The 8,651-nt window shown below is 31.4% G+C and overlaps 1 long non-coding RNA gene across 3 annotated transcripts; it reads left to right on the top strand.

The window, feature by feature from the left end:
• Window positions 1-5,695, top strand: LOC127714601 (uncharacterized). Of its 3 annotated transcripts, XR_007987813.1 has the most exons (5): window positions 1-20; window positions 835-861; window positions 3,424-3,459; window positions 4,475-4,540; window positions 5,440-5,695. It is a non-coding gene; the product is annotated as an uncharacterized LOC127714601 (long non-coding RNA). The 3 variants fall into 3 exon arrangements; XR_007987812.1 differs by lacking the exons at window positions 1-20; window positions 835-861 and adding an exon at window positions 3,309-3,323; XR_007987811.1 differs by lacking the exons at window positions 1-20; window positions 835-861 and having other exon boundaries at window positions 3,316-3,459.
• The last annotated feature ends 2,956 nt before the right edge of the window (window positions 5,696-8,651 follow it).

Raw genomic sequence — 8,651 nt, 5'->3', positions numbered from 1 at the left:
AGGTTTTGCAGGATCACCTGGTAATTTTCATTTCTTATTTACGTGTACATGTGTTTTGTCAATTGTCACCTCAAGATTTTATACAATACGAAAAAACATAAATAGCAAACGCATATGTTATCTTCCATTAGTGACGTCCATTTTACAAAATGTATATAATCGTAATTTAGTTTGTTGTTGACGATGAAACTTGGTTAAAATTTAATAATCACAATTTGATCAGCTAACGTCTTCACCGAAAATAACTCGAATTTTTTTAGAATGTGATATAATTGTCGGTCGCCAGTTATAATCAAAGCTGAATAAACACCGCACAAACTGTGCCACCTACAGTACTGTAAGTTTAGTTCAAGTCAAATATTTAACATAATCCAAGTGGGGCGTTCATGGAAAATTGCAGCCTTTTTTCATATAACGCCTTTGTATTCATCCCTATAACGCAAACGAGACATAAGTAACTCTACCTTAAGCATTCCTAAATTTATACATATCCAGACAGTGGTTAACATAATTCATAAGGAACGAAACTGCAACAAGTTTGAATCATTTTTCTATTTCATAAAACTATTGATCTCAAATTGTTGCTATTTTCAACATGTAACTTCATATACTGATGGTATCTAGAGACATATCGTAAAAATCAACTATTAACAGCTTACTTCATATACTCATAGTATGTGAACGAATCGAAAATATCATCTATTTACTGTTTATATCCTATACTCATAGTATGTAAACGAATCGAAAATATCATACATTATAACATATGATAATGTCACAGCAAACAGTTTCTATAATATTAACATATCCTAAAATATACATTTTCATTAACAGGACGAGACGGCAAAGACGGACAGGATGGTAAGTTCGTTATCAAAATACCATATCGTTTTGTTTGAACACATTGCAAATTTACGCTGTGACTACAATTAAAGAAAAAGATCTTACATCCAAACTTAACTAAATTATAATTTTGACGTTTTGCAATAATGATGGTTTTAGCTGATAGAGAACATGTATGTATCTGTTTTGATACAGATATATTGTTTAATTATTAGATATGTTATTTAATGTGTTTAATATCGGAATTCCAATGGGGACTAACTGTGCACCACTTATTGCGGACCTTTTTTGTATTGCTATGAGTTACAATTTATGACAAAAATCAGCAAAGACCCATCGAAACAACATCTGATACACAAATTTAATAATACTTTTAGATATTTGGATGATATTTTGGCTCTCAATAATGACGACTTCAGTATGTATACTAAAGAAATTTATCCTGTTGAACTTACTTTAAATAAAGCTAATACAAACAATGACCACTGCCCTTTCCTCGATCTTGATATCTATATCATTAACGGAAAGCTTAATACTAAAATATATGATAAAAGAGATGATTTTTCATTTCCTATCGTTAATTATCCATTTTTAGATGGTGACGTTCCCTTGTCACCATCTTACGGTGTTTATATATCTCAACTTGTACGATTCGCTCGTGTATGTAACAATGTTTTAGATTTTAACGAGAGAAATTTATGTATTACTGAAAAATTATTACACCAGGGTTTTCGATATCACAAACTAGTCAAAACATTCACTAAATTTTATCATCGGTATAAGGACATCATTCGTAAATATAGCTCAACATGCAGACTTCTTATACGTTCAGGTATTTCACATCCAATTTTTTATGGAAATATTCTTTATAAAGCACAAAAATGTCAGTATTCACCTCTGAAGCTAACAAAACCTTTAAATAGACTTAATAAGAAGGGATATAGTTACGATACTGTTGTCAGGTCATTAATTATTGCATATTTTGGCGTTAATATTGATTCACTTATAGGGTCTTTGCATCGGCAATAAACACATTTATTTAAAAAACCAGTTGTTGGCATGACACGGGTTATGTTCTTCTCATATATGTTATGATGGTATGATACTAAACCCCTAACGGGAAAGATTGTGCCTGATATTCATATGATGAAGACAAAATCTTTCAATCAGTTTAATTGAAGTCTGGAGCTGGCATGTCAGTTAACTGCTAGTAGTCTGTTGTTATTTATGTATTATTGTCATTTTGTTTATTTTCTTTGGTTACATCTTCTGACATCAGACTCGGACTTCTCTTGAACTGAATTTTAATGTGCGTATTGTTATGCGTTTACTTTTCTACATTGGCTAGAGGTATAGGGGGAGGGTTGAGATCTCATAAACATGTTTAACCCCGCCGTATTTTTGCGCCTGTCCCAAGTCAGGAGCCTCTAGCCTTTGTCAGTCTTGTATTATTATTTTTAATTTTAGTTTCTTGTGTACAATTTGGAGTTTAGTATGGCGTTCATTATCACTGAACTAGTATATATATTTGTTTAGGGGCCAGTTGAAGGACGCCTCCGGGTGCGGGAATTTCTCGCTGCATTGAAGACCTGTTGGTGACCTTCTGCTGTTGTCTGTTCTATGGTCGGGTTGTTGTCTCTTTGACACATTCCCCATTTCCATTCTCAATTTTATTAAGTGCGATTACTATATAGAGAAAATAACATGTTATGAATTTGCAGACCACCAGCAGTGATATTAACACTGTCTTACAAAAACCGAAAGCTTACTTCATTTTGGATCGATCATGAAGCTTTTTATCTGAATGATTATAAACAAAAGTGAACCAATCTAAAACGGTATAACCCACTAATGTACAGACAATATAACCTGTACTTTTTGTGCTTTTTGCTTTTTGCTTTGTGTTTTGTATCGATATGATGCGTCAGGCCCGTCTCAACTGATTGTTAACAATTTGAACCTATGTTAAGCTGTTACACACCATCCCATGTAAGGAAAGGATAGGGCGTTCACCCGTCACATTAAATAAATGTAACTATTCCAAGTCATGAACTGCTTATTCAGTAGTAGTCGTGTCTAACTGTATATATATTATTGATTTTTCGGTTATTGATTTGTATAAAGCTGTTGGTTATGTTGTTTGTATTGTTTGACATTTTGTCATGCCTTTTATTTCTTGCGATTTTGTATTAGTTTTACTCTTTCAAAATGCTATATGGTGATCTATAATTGCTAACATTTACGTCATTTGGTCTCTGATTGATAGCTGTTGCATCTGTTTTAATAAGTATATCGATGACCTAAAGGATCACATGGGAACTTAAATGAACTGTCAATCATATAAAACATGCTACAACTTTCTATCGATATGCCGTCATCAGGAATGTTTTAGTACCTAAAATTGAACGTAAATGTCACCCTTGTTTATGTTACTATAATTATCTGGCAATTAACACCACCCAGAAGCAAAATCTAAGAATGTATTCATAATTTTTATTGTAGTTTTAGCCGAACGCATAATCTTTAATACTGTTTTTAAAGAAATAATAAGTACTAACCATATTATCTATATACTTTAAGGATCGAAAGGAGATAAAGGAAACAAAGGATATCCCGGTAAGTAAAACAATATATAACATCTGAGCGTCACTGATGAGTCTTTTGTATAAGAAACGCGCGCCTAGCGTACACATTTGTTATCGTGGTATCTATAATGAGATGAGTTTATCATACACATATTTGGTCTTTGTCTTTTAATCTTTCTTTATTTTTTGCCATGTCGTTGTCCTTTTATTTTCAACTAATTAGTTTCCATATTCAATTGTTATCTTTTGCCTCTCTTTTGCAGTTTGTCTACTTACTTGGATTAGGCAAGAGTTATGTGTAACATTTTGTTGAATTATGGGGTATATTGGAAAAAAGTAAAATCACAAAAATACTGAACTCCGAGGAAAATTCAAAAAGGAAAGTCCCTAATCAAATGGCAAAATCAAAAGCTCAATGACATCATACGAATGGATAACAACTGTCATGTTCATGACTTGGTAGTGTATCTTCATTACATAAAACGAATTTATATTCACTTGATCTTACTTTTTTTTTTATAGGAAAAGATGGTAAGTATCAAATTTCGTATTAAAGATGTAATTCGAAACCCTAAAAAAAAGACAAAAAAAGGTAATAGTAGGTAAAAGCAAAACATGATCGTTCAATGAAATCTCTTCATGCATCTCGTTTCATGTTACATTGCATTTTAGGAGGCACTTATTGGAATTTCAACTCAAAACCATATATTGCGTTAAGTAAAATAACAGATATGATATGTTACGGTTCTTTATTGTCTCGATACTTATATTTTGACATTGCACAAGATAATGTTGGTCTCTGAATGTTTTTGACATTTTTACTCTACATTCATTGGATATGTTACGCTTGTATTGCCGGTCTTAAGAAGACACTCTCAAACAACAGTAACTTTTTAAACTGTTAATATATTAATAAATTGTTAAATAAAAATATAAAATATTAATAACGTTTATATTCAATGAAATACAAATTAATAGGATGATTTATTGAAAAAAGAATTATATCATTTATTTTCAGTAAATTTCTCTTCTTATCATATTTTCAGGGAAATATGATGTACGTGTCCATTTGTATGGGAAGAATGGAAAGATAAGAAAAATAGACCAAGCTAGTAAATACTTAATAATTTTATAAAACCAATAAGAGTAAACGTATATGCCAATCTTTATTTTGGGAAAACATCATTTATTTATTTGTTAATGGCTTTGAACTACTCTTGTAACTACGAGTACATTTATATCAGTATTTTGTGTCTAATGTTTTATGTTAGTTTGTTGTAACTTGCGTGTGTTTCGTACCGATCCAATGATTTAGATCTTTTGCAACTGATTTTCAATGTTTGTTCGTTTGCTGCGCTGTATTTGTTTTTCATAAATTGTATTGTACAAATTATGTCTCAGTTTTCTCTTTTGAATTGTTTCACAGTTTTCATGTCGAGGCATTTTATAGCTACATGTTACTATAATGGAATTTTCTCATTGTTGAAGACCATACAGTGACCTTTGATTGCTTTTGCTTTTTATCGTTTTTGTTGGAACTCTGATTTTTGTCTCATTTGCAATCATACAACACCTCCTTAATTTTGTATTATGAAGGATGTTCCTTCAATGTTGATTTTAAAAGTATGAGAAATGTTCAAAAAGGGGCTGATGTCATTTGTATGTGATGAGTTATTAGATACAGTCATGACGCCTTCCATTAAAAAAAAACTCCAAGTAATTCGGCATATTCATACTGATAAGTAGGTTTTGTTCTTCGTATTGATAGATTTAATTGTAAAATACCAACAAATCACAAGAGTCGTGTATTAAACACACGTTTCGAAAGGTTTAAATTACTCAAGTGAGCGGCCATAGTCATGAAGATAAGAAAAACCGTATGTGATCTCCTTTTGTTGTGTTTTTTTCCCTAAAGTTTACACACACATTACATCTGTTTAATACATTTTTTAAAACTTTTGTTTACCTTATGATTCAATCCCATTCTTATCTTATTTCGTTCTTTTTTCAGGAAAATATAAAATAAAGAGTGCTGTAAAAGCTTTTATTTATAACAAAAATAAACATCCAGGGACAAAACAAACGCCAAGGTACTACAGATATGCCTATTGGAATAAGGAAAGACAACAACCTTAAAAAGTGACTCGTTAATGGAAGTTAACTATCCGTATTTGCCTGTTACTCATCGTTATGAAGAGAAGATGAAGGGATTTGTTAACTTATCATATTGAGTAAACTATTTAATTGTTAAAAATCACAATAATAAATGCATCGTAATATAAAAGAAGTAGTTTTTTTTTCTAATTTCTAAATGACAAAAAAGATTTATATGGTATATGTATCTGTTTGATTGATTGATTGTTGGTTGCTTAACGTCCAGTGGCAAATATTTAATGCATGCTCAATACAATGTAAATTCTTGAGAAATAAAAACTAATTTTTTGCTTAATCGTTTATACAAGTAAGGAATTAAAACAGAAACAGCTAAAATCTACCATCTAAACACAATTCTCTAAATACCCAAAACTCATTGTGACATGCACATGAAAGTGTGGCAAAGTTCACGAAGTAAGACTTTTTTAACAGAAAGTATAAATTAGATAATGTTGAGATAAACCAGTTTTCATCTAACAACAAAGCAAAATAAGTAATCTCTTGATTTATTCAAAACTTATAGAATATTGCATGGGAAATTATGGGCATAAAAATCAATGTCACAGCATCCTTACAACACGAGTTTAAAAGATCGCACAATCGACAAACGATGGCAATTATTTTCCAATAAGAGAAAGGCGAAAGATACTAGAGGAACATTAAAAGAAACCCTCATATATCGAAAACGAACTAACAACGCCAATATATGCATATTAATCACACACGACTTTGAATCAGACTTAAAAGCGATAGTGTAAATCGAAAAAAGACATGATGATTTTTCTTTCCCGATTGTTACTTTTCCTTTTCTGGACGGTGATGTTCCTCGGGCACCATCTTACGGTGTTTAAATATCCCAACTCATTCGGTATGCCCGTGTCTGTAGTGACGTTTTGGATTTCAATGAGCGTAATCTATGTATTACTGGTAAATTATTAAGTCAGGGATTTCGTTACCACACATTACTTAAAACCTTTACTAAATGTTTTCAAAGATACAAAAATTTGGTTTGTATGTTTGGATGTTCCTGTAAAAAAATGTACTTCAGACGGAATAGGACATCCTTAATTTCTCGGTGATGTTGTTTACCAAGCCCAGAACTTGATATACGATCCGGGTAAACTTATCAATCCTTTAGATAAACTTATTTTTAAAGGTTACCAATTCAAAGCTGTAATTAGATCTTTGAATATTGTTTTTACTGGTATAAATAATGATTTTGTTATCAGTCAATCAAAACCATACTAATAGTTTTATTATATATGTATGCAATTTAACGGTACTATAATCTGTCAATCGTTTGGCATTTTGACATTGCAGATATTTTCTGGCATTTAATGACGCCTTTACACTTAATCCTTTGGATGTTGGATGTGTACTGATATTTTAGTCTTAGATACATGACTTTTTTTATTAGTTTTTATTGGCTTTGAACTAACTGTCAGTAACTGCGAGTACTCTCAGATCTTTACTTAGTGCCGTTTTTGTTGTTAGGGAGGAGGGATGCATAAATATCCTGCCATGTCCGGTCTGTGTTTGTTTGATGTTGTTTTCTGCTTTGTATTGATCTAATGAGTTAAGCCTTTTTTAACTGAACTCTATCCAATGCAAACAGTCATGGTATCAAAATTTAAGAATGTATTTACCTTTGAACTGAGGAAAATTCTACTGCTTTGATAATTTTTAATAATCTTATTGAAATATATTCAATATGAGAATGGCAGTATGCTTTTATCAATGTGAAAATTGCATCGGGATAGGATTGAGGGAAAATTGCATTTTCCTGGATATTTGATTTCGTGGTTTTGCCAAAATCTGTATAAATGCCAATAGAAAATATATTCTTCGTTGAGCATTTAATTTCGTGGTTTACCTATACCAACGAAATCCACAAAAATTGGTACCCAACGGATGATAATGAATCCACAGTATATAAGAACAACAAAGTTTGAATCATCCAGAATGGCTGATAACTACGGAGAACTCTCATTGATTTTTTTTTTTACAATTGCAGTTTGAGCTATATGAACTGGTATCACTTAGCGTCTGTCATCTGTTGTCTGGCATAATCAGTTAATTAAAAAAAAAATCTTTTTCGAAACTATCTGACATATTTCAACTAAACTTAAACCACAGTCGTGCTTAAAAAATGTGTTCAGTGATCCAGCCTGCCATCAAGCATGACAAACATAACTAAAAATAAAACATCGCGGTATTGTCTATTATCTTGAAACCCTTGTAAATTAAAGATAGGGAAAATCTTACAATTGCAGATTCTGAAATGTTAAAAATGTCAAAATCTAAATACCATGCATTTTGTAAAAATATTGTCAGACGATCTTTTATAGGAGTTATTGCCATAAATGATGATTTTTGCCAATATGTTGCATTTTTGCCTGTTTTTTTTTAATCTTTTATTGTAGTAACTTTAAAACTACCAGCTGACAAGATCTACAAATATGTCACCATAGATGGAATCCTTGTTGAACTTTTGTTAGTCCAGTCTCCATGATGAAATTTTAAATTTACAGGCCCTGAGCTCATATTTTTGAAAATTTGAGTTAGATTCTGTTGGCCTGTAGAAATAATGTCCGAAAACAATTTTACAAGACTGTGCTGCTAGGCCTGTGGCTAAGCATGAAAACTGTTAGTTCAATAGAACTTTTCCACGTGTTATTTGCCTTATTAATGTCTCAAAATTTTAATCACAGACTGTTAAGCGTTAATGTTACATTTTGAATGCAAATAAATAATTCCAAAATCAGTAACATGAAAGTATAGTGCATTTACAAATATTTTACACGACAAATACTTACAGAAAGTTGGTTTGACTTTGACATCCTTAGCGATTGCATTACATTTCCTTCCTTTTGGATATGAAATACTGAACTGAGGTCTTCCCTGTGATGTCATGGACTGACTCCTACTATTAAAATATATGTTGGATTACAAATCATGAGGGTAGAATCCCATTATTTCATATAAACAATTTGAAGTTGGCTTCTCATGTATAAGCATGAAAATCAGACAGAAACATAATATATTTTCCAAATCATAAATACATGTATA

Source organism: Mytilus californianus, unplaced genomic scaffold (genome assembly GCF_021869535.1).
Source record: "Mytilus californianus isolate M0D057914Y unplaced genomic scaffold, xbMytCali1.0.p SCAF_9, whole genome shotgun sequence".
In the NCBI taxonomy this organism is placed as follows: Eukaryota; Metazoa; Mollusca; class Bivalvia; order Mytilida; family Mytilidae; genus Mytilus; species Mytilus californianus.
Note: the sequence above shows the minus strand (reverse complement) of the source record. Positions and strands in the feature narration are given on the sequence as shown.